Genomic DNA, 15,469 nt, shown 5'->3' with positions numbered 1-15,469 from the left:
AAACCGTGAACCGCCTATGAATACAGACCAGCTGCCAAATAGGCTATTAGCACTAGCATGCTAAAAACCTTCATGGGGCTGGAGAAGAGATTTGAGGTGCTTAAGTCCTAAAATGAGCGGCCCACCTGAGGAGAAACTGGATATTTGAGTCTTGCGCCCTATTAGCTGTGCTAACAATGTTATATAATGGCAGTAATTCCTCACAAGAAAATAAGCAGATTATACTTCACACAATCCAACAATTTGCATAAACATATAGCGGCAATCAAAGGGATATTAGTGCCTGCAAACACACATGCATGTTCATACACAAACAGAATTGTTACCAGCTCGTGAAAGCGTTACTCTTACAAGGTAAGAATTTCAATTACTCAATGTCAGTTCACTTCTGTCAAATTAGCAAATCAATGGATCAGATTAATTTGGCATGTTTACTCACAATCTATGCTAATCTGTGGCAGTGACTGCTGGCTGCATTGGGTGGTAATGATGTTTACATTGTTAGAGAGGAAATCTGAGGATAAGATTTATTGTCAGATTCCCCCACAATTGCTGTTACTCACCTTACCGGCTAGAAACTAGGACTAGGAACTAGGCACTAGGAAGGTTTTCTAAACACTGGGATGTTAAGAACTCAATTATCTGTTATATGATTAAGAGATCACACATTACATGTAGCTTGTAATTTTATAACAACAACAACATTACTAATAATAATGCATTTTCTGACACTTTTTGTTTAATGCATGATAGTTTGTGGAATAATTGCTTTTTCACTATTTTTTTAAATAAATTATTTTCATTATTAGTTTTGTTGTTGTTGTTATTGATTACAAGAATTAACAAAACAAATAAGAAAACAACATCTTTTTATCCTGCATAACTGCTTTTTGATTTTATCTATTTTATAAATTATTATTATTATTATTACTATTTTTATTATTAATAATGTAATATTTATTCTACACATTAAATTACTTAACATGTATCTTTCACAATGGCATGCTTTTTCATAATTTAATAATTCAATTATTTTTTATTTAATTATCATTTAATTATTTTTTCATAATAATAAATTTTTTCATAGTAATAATAATAATAACAATTACATTATTATATTATATGTATTCTACAAATTTAATTACTCCTAATTACTTGTTAATCTTTTTTTGTGTAAAAAAATCATTTCATAATGGCATAACTTCTTTATAATAATATAATTCACTGGCTTTTTTTGTTTAATGCAGTTTAAAATGGCATAATTGCTTTTTCATTTTTCATTTATTATTATTATTATTAAAAACAACAACAACAACAACAACAACAATAATAATAATAATAATAAAATATGTATTTTACACATTTAATTACTCCAATATTAATATTTTAAAAATTAATCTTTTTATAAAAACATTCATAATGGTATAACTGTTTTTTTCATGACTTATTTTTTAAAATATTTTATTATTATTATTATTATTATTATTATTATTATTATTATTATTATTATTATTACTATTGGTAGTATTAGTAGTCGTAGTAATAATAATAATAATAATAATAATAATTAAAGTTAAAGTATTTTTGTTTAATGTAGGATAAACAGTTTATAATGGAATAATTGCTTTTTTTTACATAAATTACTATTATTTTTATTATTACTATTATTATTAATTATAATAATAAGAACGTACAAAAATAAATAAAACATAAAATGCCATTGTGTTGCCAACTGTGTATCCTGCAAATAAAGTAAAATTAACAACTAGAAAATACATAAATAATAATAAATAATAATAATAATAACAATAATAATAACAATAATAATAATAATAATACAAGTTACATATGTTTTTGGTTAATGCAGAATAATCAATTGCTTTTTAATTTTATCTATTTTATACATCACTATTATACATTATTATTATTATTATTATTATTATTATTATTATTATTGCTATTATTAATAATAATTCAATATTTATTATACACATTTAATAACTGTTATTAACTATTTTCTTGTTTGTAAAAAAAAAAGTTCATAATGGCATAACTTTTTTCAGAATTAATTTTTTTGTATAGCATCATGATCATGGTAATAATAATAATAATAATAATAATAATATTATTATTATTATTATTATTATTATTATTATTACTGACAATTTTTTTGAATGCAGAATTAACACATAATGGAATAATTCATTTTTTGCAATTTATTTTATACATTATTAATATTATTATTGATGATAATAAAAGTGTACACAATACATAAAATAACAACTAATAATAATAATAACAACTAATAATAATAATAATAATAATAATAATAATAATAATAATAATAAAACATTCTAATTTTAATATAACAACTCCAATTCCTGCAAAATACAAAAACAAAAAAAAACAAATAGGGATTGATGACTGCATAGACAACATTTACAATAAATAAATACAGTGAGATGCTGATGCTCACTAGTTTTTATAGTACATTCTGGGATTTTTTAAGGCAGGCTCATTGCAACCATTTTGACAGCCCTCAGACTGGCTGACTCCCTAGTCAGCGCACTTACTACCGACTAAGACACACCCAGACACGCAGCGAGAGAAAAGGCAAATCCAAATAAGGTTTTTACATACAAAAGGGGGGAAACATCAAAGATAAATCCGCAGGCTGACAGACAGTAGAGGTGAACAGACTGAGACAGAAATAGATATAGGCCGAGACCCACAGACAGGCAAGACAATGCCTCCACCAACAGGTACATCCCCACCTGGCTGAGCTGCCAGATGGCACATCCACATCTTTACATCCCGAGATATCGCAGGCAGCTAGTGTTTCATTGTCAACGTGTGATATAAATAAATCCACACCAAAACAAATGAAGGCAAACACGTCTGGCTGTGGTGTTGCTGACAGAGTAAAGGGCCAGAGTGCCAGAGTTTCCAGCATGTGACCCTGAAACGGCACATTCCCTCTCACACAGCAGATGAGTGTGGGGTCTGTTAGTGGATCTGACAGATTGGATGGAGACAGAAAAAGAAAGTGTCTGTAATGTCCAGCTGCCGACGCTGGAACTGGCAGGCATTTACCATGACTGCAGAATGTCTACATCTGCTGCGCCTTCTAGTCAACGCTTTACACGTTAATGCACAACTCTACCAGGTTACGGACAAGAAAAGCATGATATGTAGAGACAAAGTCACTGCTCAGTCAAAGGGAGTAATACATGACCTAAACCTTTCAATTCAGAGCTCTGGTCAAACGGAGACGTCTGTCGTCACAAACACAACCACATTGAAGCATGTCAACCTGACTGTGACGCACTACAACTAGGCCAGCATTCAAATCAAAAGGTTTAAAATGTCTGTGACCAAACATGTTTTCAATATTATTTTTCATTTATATATGATATATTATTGGCACAAAAATGGCCTCAACTGTACATAAAATATCTGACTGAAATACAGGTAAATAATTAAAAAATAATTAAAAATCAAAGTAAAAATAAAAGAAAAAAATCTAAATTAAAAGTGATGAAATTTGCAATTAAAATTACAAAAATGAATGTGGAGAAAAATATCATAATCAACATTAAGGTGTAGATCATTTGGAAAAATTATATCATCAACCCATCAAATTAAGTAAAAAGCTAATGCAATGAACAAACTATTTATTAGACTATATTTTCATTCTGGAGACTTGTGTGCCCTACTATTCATAAAATATCTGACTGCAATTCATATAAATACATAATTAATAATAATTAAAAATGAAGGTAACAATAATTACCTTAAAAAATAAAAAGTGATAAATTAATGCAGAGAAAAATTAGATAAAAATTTAATTAGGAAAATAAAATTGTATTAAACATGTTACTGAAATACAGGAATTAAATAGGAATAGAAATTTTGTTAGGAAATAACATATAGGAAATTGTAAATGTGAATAAGAATACAAAATAACAATAAAAAATAATAAAATATGTGATTCAAGTTATGTTGGGTAAAAAAAGATATGTCATGTACTTTCCCTCTCACAATAAAAATAGGGTAAATACTACAGTAAAACAATAATAATTAAAAATTAAGGTAACAATAAAATGTTCAAATCTTGCTTAAAAATTAGAACATTTGAAAAGTATGAATGATACAAATATTTTATTGAAATGCAGGAAATTAAAAAGGAATGTAAGGTGAATATAACATATGATACATATTTGAAATACAAACAAATAAAATTAAGATGAAGAAAATAATTTGTTATGTCATCTCCTGTCACATTTATTCGATCATGAAAGTATTAGATTAATAAAATATGCGATTCAAGTAAAGTTATGAAAAAAAGATTCATAATGTAATTTTCAAATATAAACTAAAAATAAATAAAAAGTGGTGAAATTTGTGATTGAAATTATTATATGATAATGTGATTCAAGTAAAATTATATTGGTTAAAAAAATTTAATGTTATTTCCCTGTCACATTGAAAATGGGGTAAATAATACAGTAAAAATTTTTTTTATTAAATTTAAGGTGACAATAAAATAAAAAATATAAATATTTTTTATTTTAAATACAGGTAATTAAAGAGAAATGTAAAATGAATATAATATATGATAAATATTTAACATTGTGATTTTTGAGGCCATTTTCTGTCAAGAATGTAGAAGAATGTAAGGTGAATATGTTTTCATATTAAAAGTTGATCAAATATGTTAATTAAAAGCAAAACCTGATTTGTGATGTCACTTCCTGTCACATAAGCTCTGCAGTTCCCAGCATCTTTAGGTTTTGATTGACAGCACGCTGCTGCATTTCCTACACTCCTCACACTGACACTAGAGGGCAGCACAGATCCAGGAGCAACATCAGAAAATCCTCATTCTCCACACAAAAGTGTCTCCAGCAGAAGCAGTAGAAGCAGCAGCAGCACATTTTTCAATTCGGCCTTTATTGTGCACAGTCATATTTCTTCCAGTCATGCGTTTCCTATTGACATCTATGTATATTAATGATACAGTAGGCATGATTTATGCTTTCTCGTACATGAGTAAATGCTGCTTCGTAAAAATATAGTGCGCTTCGCTCAAACTGCCAGTGGGATTTAGAATGAAAAAGAACAAATGCGATAGAAACTGTCAGAGGTGCGGGATCCTGTTTTCTTATTTTTGCTGTTGGAATGTCGGACTGCACCTTCAGGCGCACACATTCTGAAGCAAATTTCCAGCATATTGCATTAATGGTGAAGTGGAGCACATGCAACTCAGCTGAAAGCACAACACGACTTTGCTTATGCCAGTGAAATGAAAAAGAGGGCTGAATGCACTACAGGTAATGACACTAAGTAGCAGAGCACAGAATACAGTGTGTATCGATCTAGAAAATAACTTTGTGTATGTGTTAAACATGAAGCTGTCTTACATTTTATTTGATAATGCCAGCTGTCTACTTAGATAACAAATCAGGTCTTGCCTTTCATAGCTGCAGCAATCCAATTCATCTACTCTTTGTAAAGTGCAAGCTCAATTTAGATCAATTTATAACTGATTAAGCTGGTTAATGTACAGCAGCACAAAGGATGCTTCAGAGTAAAGAGCTTTGAAGCCACTGATGTGTTACCTGTACTCCTAAAAGATGTCAAAATAAGTATTGATTAAATATTTTGTTATGTTAAATGTTATGTTAGTTTATTCATTTGCCAGTTTTATATTATTTAGTCTTATCTTCTGGAAACTTGGAAGCCTATATCTGCCACAGAATAAAAAATAAAATAAAAAAAGCTAAATACAAAAGGTAATTTTTTTATCTAACAACTCTTTAACGACTTTTTTTCACAATTGTGATTTTTGTGAGTTAATATTGTGCAGCACTGAGATTATTCTGAGTTTTTATCTTGCAATTCTGCATTCATATCGAAAAAATTTTGAGTTTAGATCTCAGAATTATGAGTTTGTCTTACAATTTTATATCATGCAATTTTGGGGTGATATCTTAGTTCTGAGTTTATATCTTGCAATTTAGAATTTTTCTCACAATTCTGAGTTTAGATCTCACAATTTTTGAGTTTGTCTTAATTCTGAGTTTAGATCTTGCAACTCAGGGTTTATATCTCACAATTCTTTTTATATTACGTAATTTTGAGTTTGTCTCACAATTCTGAGTTTAAATCGTGCAATTCTGAGTTTATATAATGCAATTCTGGGTTTATATCTCAATTCTGAGTTTATATTGTGGAATTCTGAGTCTAGATCTCGCAATTTTGAGTTTGTCTCACAATTCTGGGTTTATGTCTTAATTCTGAGTTTATATCTTGCAATTCTGAGTTTATATTGCACAATTCTTTTTATATCGTGCAATTCTGGCTTTATATCATAATTCTGAGTTTATATCTCGCAATTTTGAGTTAGTTTTACAATCCTGGGTTTATATTGCACAATTCTGGTTTATGTCTCAATTCTGAGTTAAAATTGCACAATTCTTTGTATATAGCGCAATTCTGTCTTTATATCACAATTCTGAGTTTAGTTCTCGCAATTTTGATATTGTTTCACAATTCTGGGTTTACATTGCGCAATTCTGAGTTTATATCACACAATTCTGGGTTTATGTCTCAATTCTGAGTTTAAATTGCACAATTCTTTTTATATAGCGCAATTCTGTCTTTATGTCTCAATTCTGAGTTTATATTGCACAATTCTTTTTATATCGCGCAATTCTGGCTTCATATCACAATTCTCAGTTTAGATCTCACAATTTTGAGTTTGTACATTGTGCAATTCTGAATTTATATCACAATTCTGGGTTTATATTGTGCAATTTTGAGTTTGTCTCACAATTCTGATTTTATTTCATGCAATTCTGAGTTTAAATCTCACAATTCTGAGTTTATATTGCACAATTTTGAGTTTGTCTCACAATTCTAAGTTTAGATCGCACAGTTTTTAATAATACTAAGTTTAAATCTCACAACTCTGGATTGATAAGACAATTCTGAGTTCATTTTGCGCAAATTTGGGTTTTGAACATCAGGTAAATAACTAGTTTGCATGTTTGTTTTTTCTAAGTGGAGTAGTGTTTAAAATTAATGAAAGTGTTAAACCTTTAGTGTAAGTCAAGATTGCTCTTTTTCAGAAGGGGCTTAACAACTGCAGTCTTCAGGGAGTTTGGAAAGAAGTGAGATGTTCACCACTTCTAAGAGATCTGCTTCTAAACAGTTAAGCACACTTTTGAAAAAAGATGTGGGATGTGTGTCAAGGTAGCATGTTGACGATTTAAGGTGCTGTACTGTTTCTTCCAAAATGTTGCTATCCAGGGCCGTCGCCAGAAAATTTTCAATGGGGGGCATTTCGTTTTCATAGGGGGGCACACTTTTTATATATAATAATTTATATATAATTATATATAAAACATTAACTTGAATAAAGTTCTATATTAAAACATATTTTAAAGCATGTTTTTGCAGCACTGAACAACAGCCGATCACAGACATGTCTGCTAAGATTGTATGCGCAGCTGAGCAAAAGGAGAATTTTTTAAAGAATCGTGTATAGGCTGTTAACATATGCACTGCCTAATATTTATCGATACATCACTATAATGTTACATGCAACTATATGCTAAAACAATATTCTTCCATCTATATAGGCCTATAACAATGAATTTTGTAATTTACAACGAATTCATAACAATGTTTTACATTTAAACTACCCGAAAAGTTACAGTTAAAAGTTCCTTCAAAGCATGTAATGTTAAAAAACGTATTTACGTACTTACTAGTTTTAAAACATTTGCTGCATGAATAATAAAAAAAAACTGCTATACACATATCAGACAAAATTGTGTTGAGAGAAAAAAAAAGTTGTTGTCGACAAATCCTTTAAATTAGCCTATTCAGACAGACGAACATAAAAATCAGAAAATATGAGCAGCTACAAAATTATAGTACAAATTTATAAATAAACATTATGAAATAAATCACAAATTATAATGGCATTCGTTATAAACACAATACAAAAGTCTAACCATACGAATTTAAAGAGAAACTGAAACGCACCTGTGCATCTTTCGGCAAGAATAGCTACAAATATTTTCCAAATCTAGAGGCTTCGGCGCGATCGCTTAGATTTTTTTCCTTATAGCGGAACCAACTTAAAATATGTCATTTTTGGTCACACTAAGAATAAGACATTATTCCGAACTGTAAAAGGTTAACTTATATTTGCACTCACTATAAAAACAGCTTTCGTAAAATAAAGAAAAGTGTGGGCTTTCAGCCTTCTCTGTTTCCTTGAGCTTGCTGAGCGGTCACTAAATGAACCAGAACTCAGTGTAGACATGTCGCACAGTTTTTTTTTGGTTTGATAATATGTTAATTATTTAAGTGAAACAAATTTCGTTTAGGACTATTTATTTTATTCTGTTTTACCTTTTTTTTATTTAGTTTTTCTTCCTACACAGAATCTCATGCGCAGTGCGTGCCCGCCTGCTTGCTACGCCAGTGTTTCCAAATTAATTAAACTTATGCGCAAAATTAGAATATCGCATACAAATTTGCGAATAAAGCACTGTTACCATCCAGTGAGTTGAAGCTAAATATCACGAATAAAAAATACATTTTCTGTAGTATGGGAGAAGGCACTGTAGGCTATAGCCTATGATCATTCTTGTATACAATAAAGTACGAGCTTCAGAGCGCGCAGACGAAACGCAGTCGTATTATCTTATTTTCAGAGCCTGCTGTTTGGGAAAACAGTTCTGGGAGTTTATTATGATGAAGCACTTTGAGACTTTCCTTAAGCATTTTAAAATGACGGAACTAGAAGATGCTGTGCAATGAGATCGGTCAGTTGGTTGGTCCAGTTATGCTATCAGATCGCAAAATCACATGTCAAATTTTTGATGCACATCAAGTAATGTATTAGGTAAAAGTGTTTCCATCGAGTTTATGCATGTTTTCTTACCGGATAAGAATTTTATCCTACTTAGCAAATAGGTTTTTACGCGCATTTTTAGAATTCATGCGCATCTTGGCGTTTCCATCCAGCGTTTTTTATGCAATATCCCAAAATGTGCATAAAAAAGGTTACAGAATCGATTAGTTATTAGCTTCATATTAGTTTACTGTTGTAGAGATTAGTGCTCCTTTAGAGCTAGATGATTTGTTTGGCAGTATTTAATGCTAGATCAATGTTTTTCGTTCTCAAAAGTAAGTTAACTCGCGGTCATGGGCAGGGGGGCACGTCGAGTCACTTGGGGGGGCACTGCCCCCCAATGCCCCCCCTTGGCGACGGGCCTGTTGCTATCGCTTGCTTCATAAGCAGACATAGTGACTTCTTTTTGAAATTGCGGTCGAATCTGTCTGACCTCTGCATAACTTGAGGGTGTGCTAATCATCTTTCTGATATTATTGATCTTCTCAGAAAAGAAGGAAGCAAACTCATTGCATTTGCTGTCAGAGAGCATTTCACTAGTGATCTGACTGGGGGGGAGGGGGGGTTGTTAGTTTCTCAACGGTAGCAAAAAGAGTGCGAGTGTTGTTTAAGTTGCTGTTTATAAGGTTTGAGAAGAATGTTTGTCTAGCTTTACCTAGTTCAGCATTGAAAGCATGAGGGCTGTCTTTATAGATGCTATAGTGAATTTCAAGTTTCATCTTCCGCCACATCCGCTCAGCTTTTCTGCATTGTCTTTTCATACTCTGTACTGCTGTTGATTTTCTCCACTGTGATTTCTGTCTGCCAATCATCTTTCTGCTTTTCACAGGTGCAATGTCATCAATGACATTCTTAACTTTTGAGTTAAAGGACTCCAGGAGAAGATCAACAGAGTCTGCAGAAATGCTTGGCATAGATACAGCCTTCATAAATAGCACACTAGTGTTATCGTTAATGCATCTCTTTCTGACAGAGACAGATCTAGATTCAGTGGTAGCAGAGATCAATTTATCAAAGAAAATACAGAAGTGATCAGATAGTGCTACATCCTTAATAACAGTGGATGAAATCTTTAGACCCTTACTGATGAGTAAATCAAGAGTGTGTCCACGATTGTGTGTAGGCCCATGCACATGCTGAATCAGGTCAAAAGTTTTCAAAACCGTTATAATTTCTTTTGTAGTTTTGCTTTCTGCATTTTCTATGTGAACGTTAAAATCCCCTGCAATAGCAAAACAGTCAAACTCTGGGATCTTGAATCCAATTTTGACGCTTTTTCTGCATCAAAACACGCAGAGAGGTGACTCAAACAATATCAAAGCCCTCTTAAGCAAAGTATAACCATCTCTGCTGCTCTCAAAGTTTCTGTTTGTTTGCATTAGCCACCAGTGGGTCTAATATCACATGCTTATTTCAGAACACATGAATCATGACTTCTAAGAAAGTTGTGAGTAACCCCACCAGTATGTTGTCCCTGCTGGTTTTCACTTTTAAGAAAGTAGCCTACTTTTGACTAGGCCTTTTCATCTTTATTTGCTTTGGAGTAGCTTTTGTTTGAGCATGCGTTCTCTGCGACACGAGACAGCTGTGGCATTGGCAGCATGTTTTTGTGCCAATAGCTTGTACGCTGCACCCACTGGTCAGTCATTAGCTCCGTCCAGCGTCCTCTGTGATGTGTTTTTAAAGCCTTGAAACAATAATCCCAAAAAACAAGATGAAACAAAAGCCGTCTGATTTACAAAAAGAAGGCAAATCTGCATTAATACGCTGCTCATTAGAAATACCGTTGTGCCGCTATCAGCTCCAGGACGCCTGTGGTGTGGTCGGGGAGCGCTGGCATTATCATCCAACCACACATTGGCAGCTCTGCTCCCAGAGAAAAGGGTGTCTACTCAGTTGACCAGTGCTAATCAATCTGCGGAAGTGCATCTGTCTTTTGTTAACGCCTAAAAGAGTGAAAACGTTCGTCTCGCCGTACCCTATTAGCACTATTGTTCAGGTTTATCGGCTCAACGCAGGCTTCGTACGTTCGCTTTCACACCTTAGTCTCTCAGCTGATGTGGAATACTTGAATAAGCTAGAAGTCAAAGGTTAAAACCCAACATTTTCAAATGAAGAGGGGCGGCTGACAGCAGTCATCAATCTGAAAGGAGGAGCGAAAGGGGAATTGCTTGTTTTGCTCATTAGAGACACAAAATAATGGCATTTCTGTAGGTGTGTAGACTGTAATAGATGGATATCATGCGGATTGCTTCTTTAGTATTAAATATTAACAGGCAGAGCATGAACGCACAAAACTTTTGAGGAAAAAAGGCACGTTATCAAAACTGGGAAACACTTCTGATGGACGAAATGCTCCAACATGTGCCATTTGAACAGACTGGGCTTCATATCTCCTCATATCAGTCACCCAAACTTGGCATAGTCGTAGAGATATGAACATAATATTCAAATATTTTGGCAAAGTGTAAGCTTAGTGACAGCAAAGTCAGTGCCGTCGATAAGAAAGTTAATATGCTTTTTCCTTTTTGATATCTCCGTCTTTTGGCTCTCTTCATTTGGCACAATCTTATCAAATCTAGAGGCTATTTTTCCCCTTCTGCTAATCCATCGCCAGTGGTTCTGCCATTCCTCTGGAGCAAAGAGAAAGAAAAAAGAGACGGGGGAGAGAAAGACGTGGTTTGGTCCCAGGCTGTTATTGAGGGCTCAGATTGGGCCTGGCACAGGGGATAAGAGAGAAATAATTATCCAGCCTGCTGAAGCATGACAGCTTCTCTCTTCACCCAGAGTGAAGGAGATGAAGCATTATGTCAAAAAATCAGCTCGCAAAACACAGACACATCTTGACACCGCCATTCCGAGTATCACTTCGTGTTAGGAGACACTTGAGAACTGCTGGTCGACTCTTCCTGATTGACAGCTTTGACGGGATCTGTCTTCCGGCTTGCGGCTGGAGCTCAACGTATCGAATGCATCTTGGTCAACACAAGTTTCAGGATGTACGGATGCATAAAAAGGGAGAAGTGTTCGCATTTGGGATGTCCAGCTTACTCCCAAACACATTTGTGATGGTACCACAGTGATCCCGAAAGATCTATGATTTGAAACTGTATCCTAAAGGTCCTTCAACATCCCTTGTTCCAAGAATCTCTCTTCTCTTGCTCTTGAAATGAAATTCATTATTTTTTCCCTCTCAAAACACGTGTCATTTTCTGCGTAAGATCCGGCTATGGGTTCACATTGTGCTAACGTCTTTCATCCCTCCCGACCACGTGAAGCCGCGGTCAGACGTGTGTGCCTGCTCTTTCCATCTCTCCAGGAAAGAAAAGAAACCAATCAAAGCAGAAATAGATTTGGAGCCTGAGACTACAGGCATTGATGGAAGGGGGGGGGGCGGTGTGTCCTGGTGAATTGAAACCTGGCGTCGGCCGTATCCGCTTCAAGGTCTGTGTCTCTTGTGCCTTAGTGGTGGGGTTGTGAACTGTGACAGCTACCGTTTCAGGTTGAAGCATATCAGAGATGAGCTAGACCATCCTTTCAGACGGCACGTCATTCAATTCTCTCTCAACACACAGGACTCAATACTTGTCAATAGAGAAAAGGACAGACTGAGCTTCATGAGGACAAGATCATTTATAAAAAGTTACAAATGCACATGCATACACTTCAGACAATGTCAGCAGCAAGTTTCAAATTATGGAGATTTGAATTCAATAAATTGTCCTTCAGTATTTTCCTTAAAGGGATAGTTTTGTTATTAATTATGCACCCTCATGTCGTTCCAAACCTGCCGGACCTTTGTTCATCTTTAAAACACAAATTAAGATATTTTTTATGAAATCCGAGAACTTTCTGACCACAATCAAGGCCTAGAAAGGTAGTAGGACATTGTTAAAACAGTCGATGTGACATTATCTTTTCGAGAATAAAGTCTAAATACTACGAGAATAAGGTTGAAATATTTTGAGAATAAAGTCGAAATACTACAAGAATAAAGTTGAAATATTTCGACAATGAAGTCGAAATTAAGAGAATGTTGAAATATTAGGAGAATAAAGTTGAAATATTTCAAGAATAAAGTCGAAATGTTACGAGAATAAAGTCAAAATACTACAAGAATAAAGTCAAAATACGACAAAAATAAGCCAAATATTTAGATATTATGAGAATAATGTCAAAATATTACGAGAATAAAGACAAAATATTTAGAGAACAAAGTCAAAATTACGAGAATTCTCGTAGCATTTCTACTTTATTCTCGTAGTATTTCAACTTTATTCACATAATATTTTGACTTTATTCTTGTGAATTTCGACTTTATTCTTGTAATATTTTGATTTATTCTCGTAATTTCGACTTTATTCTCATAGTATTTTGACTTTATTCTCATAGCATTTTGACTTTATTTTCGTAATATTTCAACTTTTTTCTTGTATTTCGACTTTATACTCGTAATATTTCGACTTTATTCTCGTAGTATTGCGACTTTATTCTCTTAATATTTCAACATTATTCTCATAATTTCGACTTTATTGTAGTATTTTGATTTTATTCCCATAATATTTCGAATTTATTCTCGTAGTATTTCGACTTTATTCTTATAATATTTCGACTTTATTCTTGTAGTATTTCGACTTTATTCTCATAATTTCAAATTTATTCTTGTAATTTCGATTTTTTTCTCGTAATTCCGATTTTTTTCTGGGAATCTTAGATTTTTTTTTTTTTTTTTTACATGGCACTAAAACGCTGTCATATAATATTACTTAGCAAATAAACCGGAAAATATTTTATTTGCACAACTAAAATGTAAATGTGAAATTTGAATGTAGCTGATGAATGTAATTTGAATGTGTCCATTTTAAAATCGCATCGGTTCAAGAATCTGCTCTACGTAACTGTATAATAAACATCAAATATGTTCTGATGCTTTTCGCTTTTAGTATGGACAGAGCAAAGACCGGAGAACCTGTCATGTCACGCCTGGTTAGGACACTGTGACTTGTGCTGTCTGGCATAAAGGGGCTATAAAAGCATACCACCGTCTGTATTCTTGTGTGTGTGTGTGTTTGAGAGAGAGTTCCTCAGTGCTTTTAAGTCTCTATGTTTCTTCCTGCATTTTCTAATCAGACCACGTAAAAAAAAAATATACTTGATGCATGGAAGCTCAGTGAATGTCCATCACAGCTCAATTTAAAACCTGAACTTGGATGCAGCCTCATTTATGAGAGAAATCTGGAGGTCTCAAAGGTCTCGGAAGACAATGTGCTGCAGATATGAAAAGAGGAAATGGAGAAATGGAAAACTGATTCAAAAATCATATACTACTGCTCTTTTCTAAAATCTAGTGAGCTGCTTCAAGGCATTTTGTGAGATCAAAGGTATGGCGGAGCAAAGGCTCTTAAGACACCTAACTTTAAGACACTACAACAAGCTCCATTCAAAATGATTTCATTAGGCTGGATTAAGTAAGAAACAAATTTGATTAAACAAACATTTGACTTAATACTGAAATCTAACAATAAAAACAGTTCAGTGTAATTAATTAATTAGATTATTTTATATAATATTTGTAGGAAAACACCCAATTTTGGCTAAATTTTAAGCCAAATTGATAAATCATATCCATAAAACAGTTCAGTGTAATTAAAATGGCATTAACATTAACTATTGGGATTCTGCAACGAGCTCTGCAAATAAAATAAAAAAATAATAATAAAAAAATAAAATAAAATAAAATTCTGATATATCATATTCTATTTATTTTTATGCATATTAGAATATTGCACTAAATTTTAAGACTATTTTAAGAGTAACCAATGGGTTGGAGACACTGCAACAATATCTGCAAAAAAAAAAATAAATAAATAAAAAAAATAAATAAATAAATTAAATAATTAAAAAATTAAAATAAAATGATTAACCAAACTTTTAACGTAACACTGAAACATATCCATAAAATAGTTCAGCGTACTTAAAATTCTATTATTTTACATAATACTTGCATATTCTATGTATTTTTACGAGTATTATGCAAAATTTTAAGGCAAAATGAGTAACCACTGGGTTGGAGACAACCCCACAATACACTGCAATGCACTGCAATGAAAGGAAATGAAACGAAACGAAACGAAACGAAACGAAATGAAACAAAACAAAATAAAAACATTTACTTTACATTTACTTTACTTTACATATTTGCGTATTCTATGTATTTTTACGCATTTTAGAGTATCATGTTAATTTTTAAGACAAAATTAGTAACCAATGGGTTGGAGACTGCAACAGTATCTGCAAAAAAAAAAAAAAAAAAATATATATATATATATATATATATATATATATATATTTAATAATATATATATATATATATATATATATTAGTGGTGGGCCGTTATCGGCGTTAACGTGCTGCGTTAACGTGAGACTCTTATCGGGCGATAAAAAAAATATCGCCGTTAATCTATTCTCAAAGTTGGGTTGGGAGCTGGGTCTAAACTACGCAAGATATGATGACTTTCACCTTGATATTTTAGC

The 15,469-nt window shown here is 32.7% G+C and overlaps 1 protein-coding gene across 1 annotated transcript in view; it reads right to left on the bottom strand.

The window, feature by feature from the left end:
* Positions 1-15,469, bottom strand: part of suclg2 (succinate-CoA ligase GDP-forming subunit beta) — a 96,475-nt gene that overhangs the window by 12,538 nt on the left and 68,468 nt on the right. The window lies entirely within an intron of this gene.

This window comes from Garra rufa, chromosome 20 (genome assembly GCF_049309525.1).
Source record: "Garra rufa chromosome 20, GarRuf1.0, whole genome shotgun sequence".
Taxonomy (NCBI): domain Eukaryota; kingdom Metazoa; phylum Chordata; class Actinopteri; order Cypriniformes; family Cyprinidae; genus Garra; species Garra rufa.
The sequence above is the reverse complement of the archived record's forward strand: the minus strand, read 5'-3'. Positions and strand labels throughout refer to the sequence as shown.